This window comes from Herpailurus yagouaroundi, unplaced genomic scaffold (genome assembly GCF_014898765.1).
Source record: "Herpailurus yagouaroundi ecotype Mexico unplaced genomic scaffold, PumYag 189, whole genome shotgun sequence".
Classification (NCBI taxonomy): Eukaryota; Metazoa; Chordata; class Mammalia; order Carnivora; family Felidae; genus Herpailurus; species Herpailurus yagouaroundi.
In genome coordinates this window covers 5,668,658-5,685,128 of record NW_024412420.1, presented here as the reverse complement: position 1 = coordinate 5,685,128, position 16,471 = coordinate 5,668,658, and the positions used below count along the sequence as shown (strand labels likewise).

General features: G+C 42.1%; 1 protein-coding gene across 1 annotated transcript in view; it reads left to right on the top strand.

Moving 5' to 3' along the window:
• ANKFN1 (ankyrin repeat and fibronectin type III domain containing 1) overlaps nt 1-16,471 on the top strand; it is a 303,330-nt gene that overhangs the window by 1,151 nt on the left and 285,708 nt on the right. The window lies entirely within an intron of this gene.

Below are 16,471 nucleotides of genomic sequence, written 5' to 3'. Positions count from 1 at the left end.
CTTTCCTTTCTTTTCCTTTCCTCTCCCTTCCCCTCTCTCTCTTCCTCTCTCTTCCTCCCTCTCTCTCTCTTTTTAAGAATCATATGCAGAGGGAGGCCTAAGCATAACTGAGGAAGCTTTGGAAGGTGCTTTAAGAATCTCTTTGAGATTCAACTGATTACTGCATTCACCTATTAATCAACATTTAAATGCACCCAAAAATTCCAATTTCTTTCATTCTGTGTTCAGACTTCCAGTAAACTCTTTGGGGACAGGGACTCTAGTGTTTTCATTGTTGCACCCCCAGACTCCCAGCAATTATGGGACCAGCCATATTGGATGCTCCATCTATGTAGAATTGAATTGATTCTTCAGTGAGCAGCCTGGGATGTTACAGATTGTGTACTTCTAACATTTTGCATGCAGTGTGGAGCTAGGACCAATTTTGTGATCAGGAAACTCAGGCTATAGACTCACAAGTGACATTAATAAGCAGCAGGACCTTAGCTAAGCTATTTCAGTTCTCTGGCTCTTGGTTTCTCCACCCATTAAGTGACAGTGTTTGGATAAGAATGGTGTTTTCCCACCAAAAGTGCACCTGAGGTTTTCATGCTGCCCTTAAGCCTGGTGAGAAGAGGATTTAGCAGTGGTGGCAGTCTGGTCAGGAACAGCCCCTGAAGAAAAGGATGGTGCAGATGATGGAGGAGGTGGAACAACAAGTGGCTTGGCGGCTGGCAGGTGGAAAACCTTGGACCTTCGATGACCTCTGCCATTCAGTTGTGAGACTAATCTTTCCCAGTTTGGTGGCACCTCTCCTGTATTACATACTTTCTAAGGATGAGACACCGTAGTACCCTAAATTTTTTGTTGTTCTGCCAAAGGCAAGCAAGCTGTGCTTCCTAGAAGGGGATTAAAGGACAAAATTTCACACTGCTGATAGATTTGAAACACTGCCCTCAGAGTGGTGATCAACTGGCTCTGAGCCAGTCACACTCTTGCCTCATTCCAATATTTTCTCTCATTTATTCAACAATCAGTAGATAGCCATTGAAAGCCTATGAGATTAGATGACATTTATCAGTGAACAAGACAAATCCCTTGCCTTCACAAGGCAAGAGAGAAGAAGAAAAAAGGTAAATGTGATTATTGGCTAGTGTGATAGGAGCTACAATGAAAACAAAAGTACCATCAGGAGACAGAGTGATTAGTGGTGCTTTTATGGATAGGGTGGTCAGGAAGGTTCTTTTTGAGGAGGTGACATTTAAGCTGAGGCATCAATTAAGTGAGGGGATGAGCCATTCTGATCCACAGAGCATAGTGTTTCAGGCTGGAGAGCCACAATGGTGAAAATCTTGACGTGGGAGTCTGCTTGACGTGTGTAAGGCAAAGCAAAGTGTGTGGGGCTGGAACAGAGTAAGTGAGGCAGAGAAGAAAGGTCAGAGAGGGTGGAGCAAGATAGCAGAGACCATAGTGGCCTCATAAGATGTGGGAAGGATTTGGGATCTATGCTGTTGTGCTCACTTAATTGGAATGGCTTTATTCTATCCAACGTGTGATGGGAAGCCAATGGGCAGATTTGCACCTGGAAGTGACAATATCTGATCACTCCAGCAACTGCGGAGTGAACAGCACATCAGAGATAACATCTGAAAAATGGTTAGCATGAAGGGATTGAAAACTAAACTGCCTACACAGAAGGCTACATGGTGAAAAGGAAATTTGGGTATGGTTAGACAGACCTGGATTTGAATTTTGACCTGGTAACGTGGTCATTAGGTGGCTTGGGCAAGTCATTTAACATCCCTGATCTCTGTTTCCTCATCTGTTAAAGAGGGAACATATTACCTACCTTGGTGTGCTATGAAGAAGAAAGGAGAGTATGTATGTTATTTCATGGCAGATGCTCACAGTGATAACCCTTCCTGTAAAACAAATTGTGTGGCCTGTGCTTTGTTGGCCATCAACAACTCCATTGATGAGCAAGACAACTGAAGATGTCAGGCACATGGCCAGTCTCACATGTCACCCTCTCTATAACATGCTTCCTTTGGGAGGAGTGAGTGGTGAGAAAGGAAGAAGTGACTTGCCTGAAGTCATGCACGTGGTGAAGGTTAGGGCTGTGACTGGGGGCCAGGTCTTTATTCGCATGTAGTGTTCTTTCTTCTATGCCAGGGGTCAGCAAGCTAAGGCCCCATAAGCCAGATCCAACTTGTCCCCTATTTTAATAGAGAACATTTTATTGGAACACAGCCATATTCATTCTTTTGCAAACTGACTATGGCTGCTTTAGCACCAGGTCAGCAGAGATGAGCTTTTGCAACCAAGCTTGCATGGCCTGTAAAGGCTAAAATATTTATTTACTGGCTCTTCTACAAAGTTTGCCAGTTTTAGTCCTACACCATTCTGCTCCCCTAATTGGAATGGCTTTACTGTATTTAGCTTATGTATCATCAGCTAGGAAGGGGACACCATCTCCAGGTCTCCCAAATAGCACAACTAAGAGAGTCTCTTGGGGAGGGCATGGTCCTGGTGGAATAATATAGCAAGTGACCTTGGGCCACTGGTATCCAGCATAGGAGCACTGGTCGCCTAGGGAAGGTGGCAAAGAGGGAGGATGAGGACTCTGGCCAAAGGGGCATAGATGGGGGGAAAGGACCTAAACCTTTGCCCTTAGCTATTTCAAACCACAAAGACAGCTATCTAAACCTGAGGTGAGGAGGAAGCTCAACAGCTCAGGAGACAGGCAGATGCAGAAGGTTTATTTGACCACCTCAGCTTGAATGTGCACTGAACTGGACTGTCTGGGAGACATCTACCAGGGAGTAGGCAGACCCCAGGGCACATCACCTCATACTCCCATGACTATGACCATGACTATGACTCTGCTTGCTTATTCTCAGACACCATGGCTCAAACATCTTAAGGCTACTTGGAGGGTCCTCCTTCTTCTCAAGACTTTAGGTCTCCATTGGGACTATGGTGTCTTCTCAGAGACTCTTTCTTTGCCTGGCACTCAGGAAGGCCATAGATTGACTTCATTCTCTTTGACCTCCAAGTTCCTACTGATGTACTTAGGTGGATCCTTCTACTAGGACTCTGATGCATTTGGTCCCAACACATGATGATTTACCTACTTCAAGGTTTTAATCTTGTGTTTGAGGGTACATTTATAAGTGTGAACCTACTGGTCAGAAAGCAGTGATTGCTTCACTTGGTTAGATGTGTGGAATCCGAGTTTGACCTTCATGCTTAGGTATTCCTCTTGACTCTTGGTTTCAGACTTCAGTTGTTGCCGTAAGCGGTGGAAACTGGGTTACACAGTTCTTCAACTCCAGGTAATATAAATACAGTACCATGTATTTCTTGGCACTTTTAACTTTCCAACCAGCCTACATGGAGAACACCCTAGCTTTTGGAAATGCTAAATAATTCACCAGACCGATCGGCCATGGTGTTTCAGAGCTCAGTAGGCTCCTTCCACTGATCCAATGAACAGATGTGCTAATTTTTTGCTTGCTCGAAATGCTTCAGTCATTTGAACATCATGGACTCAGGGCTTGGATCAGCCATACAGTGTCCTGACACACTCACTAACTCACAGACCAAGCAGCTCCCCTCACATACACCTCAAGGGCTATCTTGTCTAATTCCTAATTCCTAGAACCAGGTCAATAATTATGAAATCAAGTAGCATAATGGCCCAGTTCCAACATGGGCCCTCCCTACCCAAGACCTTTTTAAAAAGAAAAGGAAGAAAAAACTTCCTTATGTCCAATCAACCATTCCCTTCCGATATCTTCTTCCACTCCAGTGCTTAGATGAGATTAGGGCCATTGCAGAAGTGGCTAATGAAACTACAGGTTTCCCCAGCTATCCAAAAGCAGAGCATCCCTACAAAACCTTTTGTGAGCCTAAATGGCATAAAGCAAAGAAGCAATTAGCATTCAATTATATGGGACATTTTTTGCACTGTCCCAGATCCCCAAAATAATTTTTCTTAAGCTTTTCTGATACCTTGGGACACATCTTGTTAACAGATACACAAAATAAATCAAGATAAAGAGCTCACGCTCTCAGACACAGTTCAAAGTTACGGCACTTGATGCCGAAAGGCTGAGTGAGTATGGTTCCTGGGGAAGGAGCTTGGTGGGGCTGCTCGAGGTGCACGCTGCCTCCATAACGGCCTGCTGCGAAACAGATGCTAAATGCTGTATATGCCTTTCTCCATCTTTTGGTAAAAGCAAAAGTCTTCTTTGGATTTCTTTCAGTTAGCAAAAACAGGTACTGATGCAGGTCTTTGGTAAAAGCAAAGCGGCATAAAGCAAACTTTGGAAAAGCAGGGGATGGCTGTATAACAAAACGGCCAGCAGATCCCAAACACTGTAGGCTGGTAGCAGAGCTGGTAGCCTTCATGAAGTCACTGGGAGCTCCAGGCAAAGCAAGTGGGGCTACAACAGCCCCTGCCTTCTTAGTACTTGCCATTGAAAGAAGGAACTGCTAGGCTGACGTGAGCAGGCCAGGGCAAGGGGGTGAAGACAGACAACTAACCAGCGTGTGGAGACGAAGGGAATGCTACAGAAGGAGCCCACGCTAAAAATAAGTGATTTTTTACAAGTGTGGTTAACTTTACGGAGACTTAAAATTACGAAACACAGCATGCATTTTCCCCCTAAAAGAAAAGCTTTGAGAAAGTTTGAGCTGCCTCACATGAAAAGCTACAGAAAAGGAAAGTATCTGTGAAAGCTTTTAAAATTATGACCATATTTCAAGTATGATAATCATCAGGAATAGTTAATGCTCTCAGAATTAGACTGATGTAGAATTACTTTATTTGAATCAATCTAGTCATTTGTGTTGCCCCATCAAAAAAGACTCCCTAGCACTCTTATTTATGGAAAATATCTACCATCATCTAGGAGCAATCCAGGCCAGGAAAAGAGAAGAAAAAAAAAAAAAAAAAAAAGAAGAAGAAGAAGAGGAAGAAATGGGCCAATTTCATCGAATTCTGTCTAGTGTGACAATTTTCCTGTCTCCCAAGTGAAAGTAATCATTCATTTTGTATTTAATCTGTAGCCAGAAAAATGATATTCGATGCTAAGTATGACATTTTGTGTTGTGTTTAGTTGGGATTGGAACCAGCTGATTGACCCAACCAGTTAAGATGGCGCCCCTATGAATCAGTCTTTGCGATGTAACCACCTAATGTTCATAATTTGGAATTGGGCATCTATCACACAGCCCTGCCCTGTCTCTAGTTCACTTTTTATTTCAGCCTATCACAGTTGGCCTGAGCAGATGGGGCTTCTGCGGGTTTTCAACATTCTTCCAGCAACATGAGATTTATAGCATTATCTTTGTCCAGCCAGCATTTATTTCCCCAGATATAATTTTGTTCCCATTTTATATGATGTTGACAAGTAGTAAATGCTGGGTATTTTGGTGCCATGTGATTAAAGCTAGTAGTGCCTGAGAGTGTCCTCCAGCGTGAGTCCTCTCTAATCCCCCTCTTTCCAAGACACACACATTAATAATTCTTTAGCACCGGTAGTTACTGTTTTTCCTGAACACTGTTAGTCTTGCAGTCTGATGAAAAGCTTTTGTGTTTGAGGTTTGGGTTGTGTTTTTGTTTATTGTACAGAAAGGTGGAAGGGTGGAGAGAAATGGGGGACTGTCAGCTCGGCATGCTGTCAGTGCAGGGATGGTAATGGAAAGTGAATTTTAAAATTATGGGATATAAAGTGGGGACCAGAGGGGAGGAGTAATTAGAGGATTTGGCCAGAGGAGGTGGGGGCGGGGCGGAGGGCAGGGCAAGGAAATGGGAGGGGTGGGCCATCTGGTGTTAATCTCCTGCTGTGTGTTTGCAGGGCAAAATAGTCAGGGTACTTTGTCAAGGTACAGTCTGCTTTTGCAGACACAGATGGAGCAAAAGGGAGATTAATACATGTGGTTCTAACCACCTTTCATATCTTTACAGCTAAACATTATTTATAGAAATCAATTAGTCCTCTGTCTGTGCAATTTTATTATGAGGCTCTGTCCAAGTTTCTGGCAAGCTCTTTAAGAGGATGATTGATGGTAAACTTTCAGAATGAATAAAAAATGAACCCTCCCCTAGGAATTGGTGTAGTGGAGAGAAAGGTAAATGATAAAAATTACAAACTCTGCAAGTCACTAGAAAACTAATGTAGGATCAGTGTGGTCCTTGTTATACTATTTTTTTCCTTGCAGATTTCTTTCTTCTTTCTTCTTTTTCTTCTTCTTTCTTCTTTTCTCTTTTCTTTTCCTCTGTTCTCTTTCTTTCTTTTTCTTTCTTTTTTTCTTCTCTTTCTCTGTCTCTTTGTTTCTGTCTTTCCTTGTTTCTTTCTGTATTTCTTTGTTGCTTTGCCTTTCTGTCTTTCTTCCTTTTGCACACTCAGCTGGCTATTTGCTATGGAAACTTTAGGAGAGCCTGATACCTACAACTGAGCTTGTGGGAAAGTAAAGGTTTCTTCATTTGCCAAGCTAGTAAATGCCACTTTGATTACTGATGCTCACACAAGATAAAAGAATCCCAGGAAAAAATGAAACAGAACTTTCATGTTTTGTCTTCTGGAAACTTTTATAAGAGATGGGAGCTGCCAGTTGGCCTCTCTTAAATGAGTCTAGGAGCCAAGTAATGATAAATACAAACTCCCATTGCAGTGAATTCCATAGAAGATGCATATTGATTTATTTTGAAATTCTAGCCTTGGTAGTCTGTTACCAAAGCTCATGCCCCTAGGCTTAGAAATGAATTTGGGGCAAAGCTCACACTCCCAGAGTTTCGACATGAAATAGTTGTGATAGCCTGGATGTGAGGACACAATTATCAAATCAAACAAAGTTCTAAATCCAGGAGAGGACAGGAGACAGTGGCAAGGATGCACAGGTCCTAACTCCAGCTCCTTGAATGTTGGCATATTAAATTGTTCTGTTTTGTTGACTGTTTTGGGAGGATAAGGGGATATCTTTGGCCTCTAGAATTAGAGATTTGTGTGCAAATTGAAAAATTATGAAGGATGCAAGGGGGTGCTCCAGGAAAGTTTTCTAACCTCATTTGGTCTCAGTTTCTATCCGAGTAAAATGGGATGATAACAGTGCCCAGCTCACAGGTTGGCTATGAGTATTAAATGAGATCTGACATTAAAGTATGTAACATGGTGTGAACACAACAAATTCTCCTGTGGTAGCATTGTCAGAGGATTCAGATGGATTTTTCTCATTTTCTTAAGGTTTGGTATTCACTATAGAACGTGTTCCTATTTGTTAACTGTTAAATATATCTGAGGAGCCCCTAGTAAGTGCCTTTAGGCTGGGAAATCTTTATCTTTTTTTTTGAACCCCCCCCCCCTTATTACCTGATACGGATCTTTGTACACAGCAGATGCAAAACACTTGCTGATATAAAATTCCCCAAGTTTAGATGGGGTTTTCCACCTACTTAATTTATGCTGTTGATATAAATGTATATAGACTCTACATAAATGCAGTTTAATAACATGTGAAATATCTAATTTCTAAATATTCGATAATACCCCACATTACACAAAACAACTTCCAACTCCCAGTTTGATGAAAACACCCAGTGCAATATCTGACACATAATAGGTGCTCAGTGCACATTTATTGAATGATGAATGCCTAAAACCTACATGGGAGGATAAAAGAGAATTAAGCAAGGAAAGGGTTTTAAATAAAAAAAAATTAGTAAATTTTCTTTTAGATTTCAATAGAAAAAAATGGCACGAACAGGATTAAAAATAATTGCTTGCAAGCTATATAAAATATCATCTTTCTAATCTAAGATAAAACAGTTTATTAGAAAATGTGGGGCAGCTCTTAGAATCCATGAGAATGCCAGACAACCATACTTACAAAAAAGCAGGGCGCTGGCAACAACACTGATTTGTGTAGCAGACACTATTTAGCAGGCAGTTGTCAGCACCATGAATAAGCTTCTAGTGTCATTTTCATCCTAGTTCCTCTTGAGAGTCAAAGTCCCAGGAGAGAGTTTCATTGGCCTAATTTAGGTCACATGTCCACCCTGCCCCCCAAATATCTTATTTACAGTCCTATCTAGAATGCATAAAATGAGGAGAGGTCATTCTCCTCAAAGAAATCCGAATGCTGAGGCCAAACTGAAAAGGAACAGATGGCAGAAAATAAATGTTCATGCTATAAACTTACTAATATCTAGATAGAATAAATATGCATGTTGTGTTGCATTTCCTAGGGCTGCCATAATGGAGCACCATAGACTGGCTAGCATCAACGACAGAAATTTGTTGTCTCACAGTTCTGGAGGCTAGAAGTCCAAGATGTGGGCAGGGTTGGTTCCTTCTGAGAGCCGTTAGGGAGCGTCTGTTCCAGGTCTCTCTCCTTGGCTTCTCAATGGTCGTTTTCTCCCTATGTCTTCACATCATTCTTCTCTCTGTATCCAAATTTCCTCTTCTTATAAGGATACCAGTCCTATTGGATTAGGGCCTACCCTAATGACTCTATTTTAATTACCTCTTTAAGGACCTTATCTCCAGGGGCTCCTGGGTGGCTCAGTAGGTTAAGTGTCCAACTCATGATCTCAGCTCAGGTCTTGATCTCAAGGTTTTGAGTTCAAGCCTCACACTGAGCCCCTTGTTGGGTAAGAAGCCCACTTAAAAAAAATAAAATAAATGAAGACTCTATCTCCAAATACAATTACATTCTGAAGTACTGGGGGTTAGGGAGTTAGGACTTTAGCACATGAATTTGGTAGAGTGGGGTGGGGTGACATAATTCAGCCCATAACTGCATGCTATAAACACCCTAATTTATAGAATTAATCAAATGAGTGTGTATATCAATGGACACCCAATTGTGTCTGTAGCATTTTTTTAGTGAAAATGGAGTAACAGTTTAGCAAAGTCTGCAAAGATCTTTGATGTTCCAGATTTGCTGGTTGAGCTAATTAGAACAAAGATAAACAGTTTTATCCCATCCATTATTTTTCTTTTGAAAACACATTTGATCCTCATCTACAGAGTTGCTATTGGGTATTACTATAATACCATACATATTTATTTGGGAAAAAATTAAAAGCAGCAGTAATAAAGCTTAGATTTCTGATATTGAAAAAAATAAAATTGAAATAAAGACACATTTGAATCTTAAAAACAAGACCTGGTAACTACTTTATATCTGAGATGCCAATTCTGCCAATAAAATTTTTCAGAAATTTTTCTGAGAGCAGAGCCAAGCAGAAATGACTCATATTACCTCCGCCACACATACAGATTTTCTCTTTGACTCTGGCCGCTGTTCAGGCTTGACTCTGTCCAGCCTTGAGCAATACATAAAGTAAACAATGTTCATGTAGTGATGCAGAAAGCCCTGGCTGGATCCTGGACTCTTTAACTTGCTTCCTAAAACTCCCAGCTCTCAGAATTTATGGTCCCGTGATTCGCATTTTCCCAACACACACACTTGTGGTCTTCTTCCATGATCAATCTCCACTTCCGTTAGACTTCATCCTCCATACCTATCTTTCCTTGGAAAGATGTACTCCCCTGACCAAGGAACCCAAGAGGTAGTTTGTTGCTGAAAGTTTAAAGGTAGTCTGTATTGTTTATGTCTTTGTGGGAGTGATGGCACCTCAGTGCCACCGAGGCCTGGACATTGATGGGACTTTGTCCACTCAGCTCTGCCAAACATTGTCTGCCCTGCTTCTCCTTCACTTCCAGTGCCTGTGAATATTAACCCACTGGATTTAGATGGCAAGCCAAACAAACAAGCTACACGATTGAAAGCTCCAACTCCCATCTCTGAGGAAGAAATCATCTAGAAACTTAAAACAGCTTTGTTTATTATCTTCACTCAGCATATCAGCATAACGGATGTTTTGCGGGATGTATGTGTGTTGGTGTTTATACACATAATCACAGAATTTGGATGAGCCTTCACCAGTAGTAGCTGGGATGACTTGGGTCTAAAAAGTACCCCTCATGTGAGGGGCACCTGGGTGGCTCAGTCAGTTAAGCATTGGACTTCAGCTCAGGTCATGATCTCATGGTTTGTGAGTTCAAGCCCTGCATCAGGCTTTCCACTGTCAGCAGAGAGCCTGCTTCAGATCCTCTGTCTCCCTCTCTCTCTACCCCTCCCCCGCTTGTGTTCATGCTCTCTCTCTCAAAAATAAACATTAAACATATTTTTAAAAAGTACCTCCCATGTATATTAAGCAGTAAACATTTGGACTTTGAGGCTTCTCATAATCTGTCCCCCCACCCACATTTTTTTATTCCTCTCCATTATGGCCACACACTCTATTTACCGGTGCTTTCCCACCTTTCGGCTGGCGAAGACCTCCATCATGTCTCATGCACTTCTAGGTCCTCATAACTTCTGACGGTGTTTTACACCCCAGCCCACATAGCAAATCCTCTGGGAATCCTTCCCTGCTTGTTAGTCTCAGTCGGATGCCCATCCTCAACATCCCATAGCATCCTGTGCATCTATACTGCCTCTGTTCTCACACTGTATCATATAACACATTCTTTCTTTATCTGTTTCTACCCAAACCGTGGGCTCCTTGAAGGTGGGGACTATGTAGGCCTCTTTCTCTCCAGCCCCTAGCACTGTGCCTGGTACACGATAAATGCTTAATGGCATTTATCAACAAATAAATGAATGAGTTAATTAAAATTTAAAAAGAAATAAATAATTAGAGACACAGCTTTCTTATTCTCAACAATCTAGAAGTTCTGAAAGCCTCTTTATTTGAACGTAGTACCCAAGTTCCTTTAAAATGGACCAGTGCCCCAAGATCCCAAATTGAAAGTACTCTGTGATCCCCAAGTTATTCTTGGGGCCTCCTCACCTTACAACATTCAGCCCATTTCTCAGGATAATGCATAAATTTGCTTCTCAATAGAAATCTGTTCTGTCAGTTAAAAATACTCAGTGGTGGTAACTATTGCACAAGCCACAGTGGAAAATAAAACCCAGTACGGACTGCCAAAATTATAGCCTGCTAAAGGAGAAATGGTAATATACATAATATGTTCATTATTATGGTGTAGTGAAAAGTACACTAGACCTCAAGCCAAAAGGCAGAGACTCAAACCTGGTCCTCACCATTTGCTAGTTGGGTGGCACTGGGCAAAGTTTGTTCATGTTTCAGGGCCCAACTAATTTGACCTTCATCAAATGAAATGAGGCTCACGTGAATTGTCTTATGAACTTCAAATTCTGCGTCCATGGAATGGAATGAAAATTAATATTGCTTAAGTGCCTACTTTGTTCCTGTCAGTCTGTTAAGCATTTTAGAGATGAGTAAACCCAAATACAGGTTTTCTTCAAAGTCCCATGGGATCTGTTTGTTTCTGTTCCATCACGTATTAGCTTTCTCAAGTTCATGGCTTAATAATTACAGATGTTTTTTTTAGAAAATATTTCAAAATTACCCAGAGAGGGAACGTTCCATGCCATTGTAATTTGCTATTATATAGACTATTTTCCTATAGGATATAGACCAGTATTATATAGACCATTCACTATTCTTAGCAGGAGTTTACTGGAATGAGGTATGGTAGCTCCTATGTCTCATCTCCTTGTCAGGTGAAGTTGATTTGCCAAAAACATACAAATGAGTGCTGTCTGGGTAATGCATTCTCCATACCGACACTTTTCAGAGTCCTAGTGGAATCTACAAAATGCCCTGCCAGCAGTCAGCACCATATGCCCTCTTGTTGCCTCTGAATCAGCTGTGTGGGACGCTTGGCGTCATATAGCCCAAACATTCAGATGTTGGACTCATTTTTTTAATTTTCATATGGGTATTTGGCACTCAGAGAAACAGCTCACTTCAGCCTGGAATACAACATCCAAGGATTGTTTAAACATGGGATTAGTCTGGGCTTTCTCGGGGGAAATGTTCTTTTCAACATCACTTTCTAGAACAGTGATCTGATCCTGTTTATGAACAGCATTGTCAGCATTGTTAATAACAACAAGAATTCTTTCTCTTGTATCGTGGTCACGCTCCTCTATCCTTTTTCCCTTCCATCGCACTAATTCAGGTGTGATTACACGACTCCTTATTCTACTCTGGAATTCACCTAACCCTTTCCCTGCCTCCACCTTTCCACATGTCCCTCTGCATGGTACACTCTCACTGCCATTTCAGTGCAATGTACATGCTGAAAATCTTGCAGAGCCTCCCTCTCACCTACACAATAGTCCAAATGCATTAAGGTCTTCCAGATTCTGATGCCTAGTGTGGAGAAAAAAAGGCACGGGAGAAAAAATCAGGTGGTCTTTGTTCTAGTTCCAGCTGTGTCACAAGTGGAGCCCTGTGACCTTGGAGGAGTTGCTTTCCCTCTCAGATCACAGTTCCCTTGACTGTGAAATCAAGGTGATTGGACAGGATTTGAGATGCTAGATGCATGGCTTTTGGACACCATTCCTTTCCTAAGGTGCCCTTGGAATTTCACAGTTCATGGGCCCTTGGCTCTTTCCCACTAAGCACCAGTGAGCTTCAGAATCGTTAATGCAGTCACACCCAGCAGACCAAAGTTAACCCTTGACCTCCCTGAATGGGTCCATCTCTGAGGCTGCTTCCTGTGTTAACTTTCCATAGTCCTGCCCTCTTCTTTTCATCTCACCCACCTACTGCTCCAATGCAAAGCCAATAGTATTGCCAACTACACTCTGAATATTTCCCCCAAATGCATTTCCAATATTTTGGGTCACTGGAATGCCCTTTCACTTCACAGTCCTCATTCCAAATCCTATCCATTCTACCAAATCCTATCAAAGTTCAGGTGAGCCTCCGTGAAAACGTTGAAAGTAACCCCAACTGGGAGTGATCATGCCCTCCATACTTGAATCTGCACAGTAGTTTTTCTTTCAGTCATAAGACCATTATACCACCTTTCTGACCTTCTTGACTACTATATTTAGTGATACTTACGTAGCTCTCTTGACCCTCTACTAGACTATAAACTCCTATGTTTAAAAAACAGACAATCTGGGGCACCTGGGTGGCGCAGTCGGTTAAGCGTCCGACCTTAGCCAGGTCATGATCTCGCGGTCTGTGAGTTCGAGCCCCGCGTCGGGCTCTGGGCTGATGGCTCAGAGCCTGGAGCCTGTTTCCGATTCTGTGTCTCCCTCTCTCTCTGCCCCTCCCCCGTTCATGCTCTGTCTCTCTCTGTCCCAAAAATAAATAAACGTTGAAAAAAAAATTTTTTTTTAAAAAAACAGACAATCTGTAGGGCACCTAGGTGGCTCAGTCAGTTAAGCATCCAACTTCAGCTCAGGTCCTGATCTCACGGTTTGTGGATTTGAGCCCTGTGTTGGGCTCTGTGCTGAAAGCTCAGAGCCTGGAGCCTGCTTAGGATTCTGTGTCTCCCTCTCTCTCTCTCTCTCTGCCCCTCCCCCACTCATGCCCTGTCTCTTTCAAAAATAGATATAAAAACATTATAAAATTTACAAAGAAAAAAAAAAAACAGACAATCTCTGATTAAATTCTAGTTCTTCCTATTGTAAGTCCGCAGACAAGTCATTGAATCTAATCCTTAGACAGCATCTACGGTACAGCCAGCAGCGAACACTGTGCTGGCTCAACGTGGAAAATCAATAATTATTTCTTTAGCAGGAGGAAGAAACAGACAAACAGAGAGAAATTTACTAAGACCTACCTGATGAGCTTACTGTAAGGGCTAAATGAGAGGGAAAAAAAATGTGGTATGTATCTTTGAAAACCTTGGCTGAGGTGTTAAACACATGTAATAAAAACATGTAAGTTATCACTAATAATAATCATCGATAAAACATTCATTAAGGACCAGTTTTGTGACAAGAACTATACCTAATTTGGAAGCTGGCATGCACTGGTAGAGCAGGTACAAGCTTTGGAGCCCAACTAAGCCTGTGTTCTCGTAGCCCGATGATGCCATTCTTGGTGACTTTGGGTGAGTCACCAATTCTTCTGGACTTTCATCTTCTATATGAGGATAAACTATCAGGGCACCTGGGTGGTTCAGTCAGTTAAGCATCTGACTTAATCATGATCTCACGGTTTGTAGATTCAAGCCCCATGTCCAACTCTGTGCTGACAGCTCAGAGCCTGGCGTCTGCTTCGGATCCTGTGTCTCTATCATTCTCTGCCCCTCTCCCCACTCATGTGCGCTCTCTCTCTCTCTCTTTCTCCCCCCCCTCTCAAAAATAAACATTAATTTTTTTTTAAAAAGGGATAAACTATCTATGTTAGAACTAACTATCCTGCACTATCATGTGGTAACCAAATCTCCCTGTGGTAGAACCTGAAGAAAGTGTCTCCCTTGCATTACACACCATAGCAGATTTGTAGTTATTCAGGGACTCAGGAGGTTGGAGGCTGGCTTCACCATCTTGCAACTATGCCATTGTGGACACATGGCATTCCAGGTGCTAGAGCAATAGAAGAGAGTGGAAGTTTTCACACCAGCAATTAATGCCCAACACAGAAGTGACCTATATGACTTCTTGTCACAGAGCCCACCTCAGTGGACCTGGGAAGCGCAGTCTTCCATGAACTCAGAAGAAGAGGTGAACCAGATATTGGTGACCATTAGAAATGTCTGATGAAGGTAATATGACTACTTTGTAGGCCTATTAGGAGAATTAAAAGTAATAACCTCATCAACATGTAGGACAGGTCTTCAGCAACTGTTTGGTGCCTTCTTTTCCTCCTGATGAACTGGGACAAGTTGTATATGTACTTTTATTCCTTTTCTATTTCTAACTCAAGTCTTTGCACACAGTGCTCAAGAAATATTTACTAAATAACTTTAATAAGAAATTTGAAGTTATTTTTCATAAGCTATCTCAAATTCATAGGAAATGTGGTTATAGAGCGATAATCAATTACAAGACTAATTTAACATTCTGGATAATTGTTATATCTAGACTTTCCATAAGCATCACCAAAGCACTTGGTTTTGTCTTGTTTTGTTTTTTTTAACACTTTCAGAATTCACATAACTTCTCATAAGCCTACAATTTCATCATTATTATAAGGCATTTTGTCAGCATTGACAACATTGGTTTCATACAGGTTCCAATTTCCCTCTTCTTCCTTTCCAACAAAATCCAGACTTGGTTCAGGTATCCTCCTAACCATATTGCAGCCAGGTGCCTGAGGCAAGCAGGCCCCACCCCAGCTTCAGACTAGGGCCCCAGTGACTTAAAGGTGCTTCCTTTGCCTGATTGCCTGGGGCCTGATTTGCCCCATAAAACAACCAGAGTAGTGGGGGGGGGGGGGGAAGTTTTCTCACTCTTGAGATAGACAGAGGGATGGGGGACACAGAAAAAGAAAGAAGGAGAGGGATAAAGAGAGACAGGGAGAAAGACACCGCCTCTTTCTCCTGTGGTTGGGTTGGATGTGACTCTGGAAACTGCCACACATCAGCCTAAGGAGGAGTCTGAGGCTGAGGTCCACAGAGCAGAGATGCAGCGATGAATCAGGCCCAGAGCTTGCTCTCCCTGTTTTGTGAGATAATCAACTGTTCATGCTTTAAACTAATTTGAGTCAAAGTTTTCCATTACTTCCAGCTGAAAATATCCTGAGACTAATACCATTATATATTAAGATTTATTCACTAAACAAATAAGTAAGAGCCCACTGGGTTGGGTGTTTGAGAAATAATAAATATGTGAGAAATAGCAACTACTCTCACAGAGCTTGTAGTACTGAAGGGAAACAACCTTGTGCCCTGTGTAGTCTCCCATGTTTCAGTAAATGACAGCATCATCTTCCAACAGAGCTGCCTAGAATGTCATGGACTCCTCTTTTTCTTACATTATTTATCCAGTCTTTCAATAAATGCATTTGACCACACCCTCAAAACGTATTCTGACTTAATCCCCTTCTCAAGTCCCCTTCATTGTACCCCCCCCCCTTGTCCACACCACCATCATTTCTCCAGAGGTTGACTGCGAACTGCTTTTCAATGTATAATGTGTATAGATGACTCTTATCTGTCACAGTAGCCAGAGCTGCTGCTTTCAGAGGACTGTTGGGAGAGGTTGAGGAGTAAATGTATAGTGGAGATAGCAGGCTTTGGAGAACTATTTCTAGAATTTTGACTGTGAAGAAGAATAAAAGTAGACTTCCACTCTACCTTTATAGATAGTGGTTTCAAGGGAGCCTGGTTTTGTTTTTTGTCTTATGAAGATGCTAACAGAGCCTGCTTGAATACAGGGAATGTTATCCAGGAGAAAGGGGTGGCGGGCGGGGTGGGGGGCTGGATTTGGACATGCAAGAGAAAGCAGGAATTAGTAATGGCTCCTGAAGAGGGACAAAGGGATGACATCCAGAATCTATGTAGGGCCTGGCTGTGCTCTCCTCTGTAACTAAAGGAAAGGAGCAGAGTAAGAGTTCAGAGATCAGGAGATGTGTGGACCCTTTGGGAGTTCCTAATTCCTTTATGAAATGTGAGGAGGGGCATCCACAAAGAGTGAG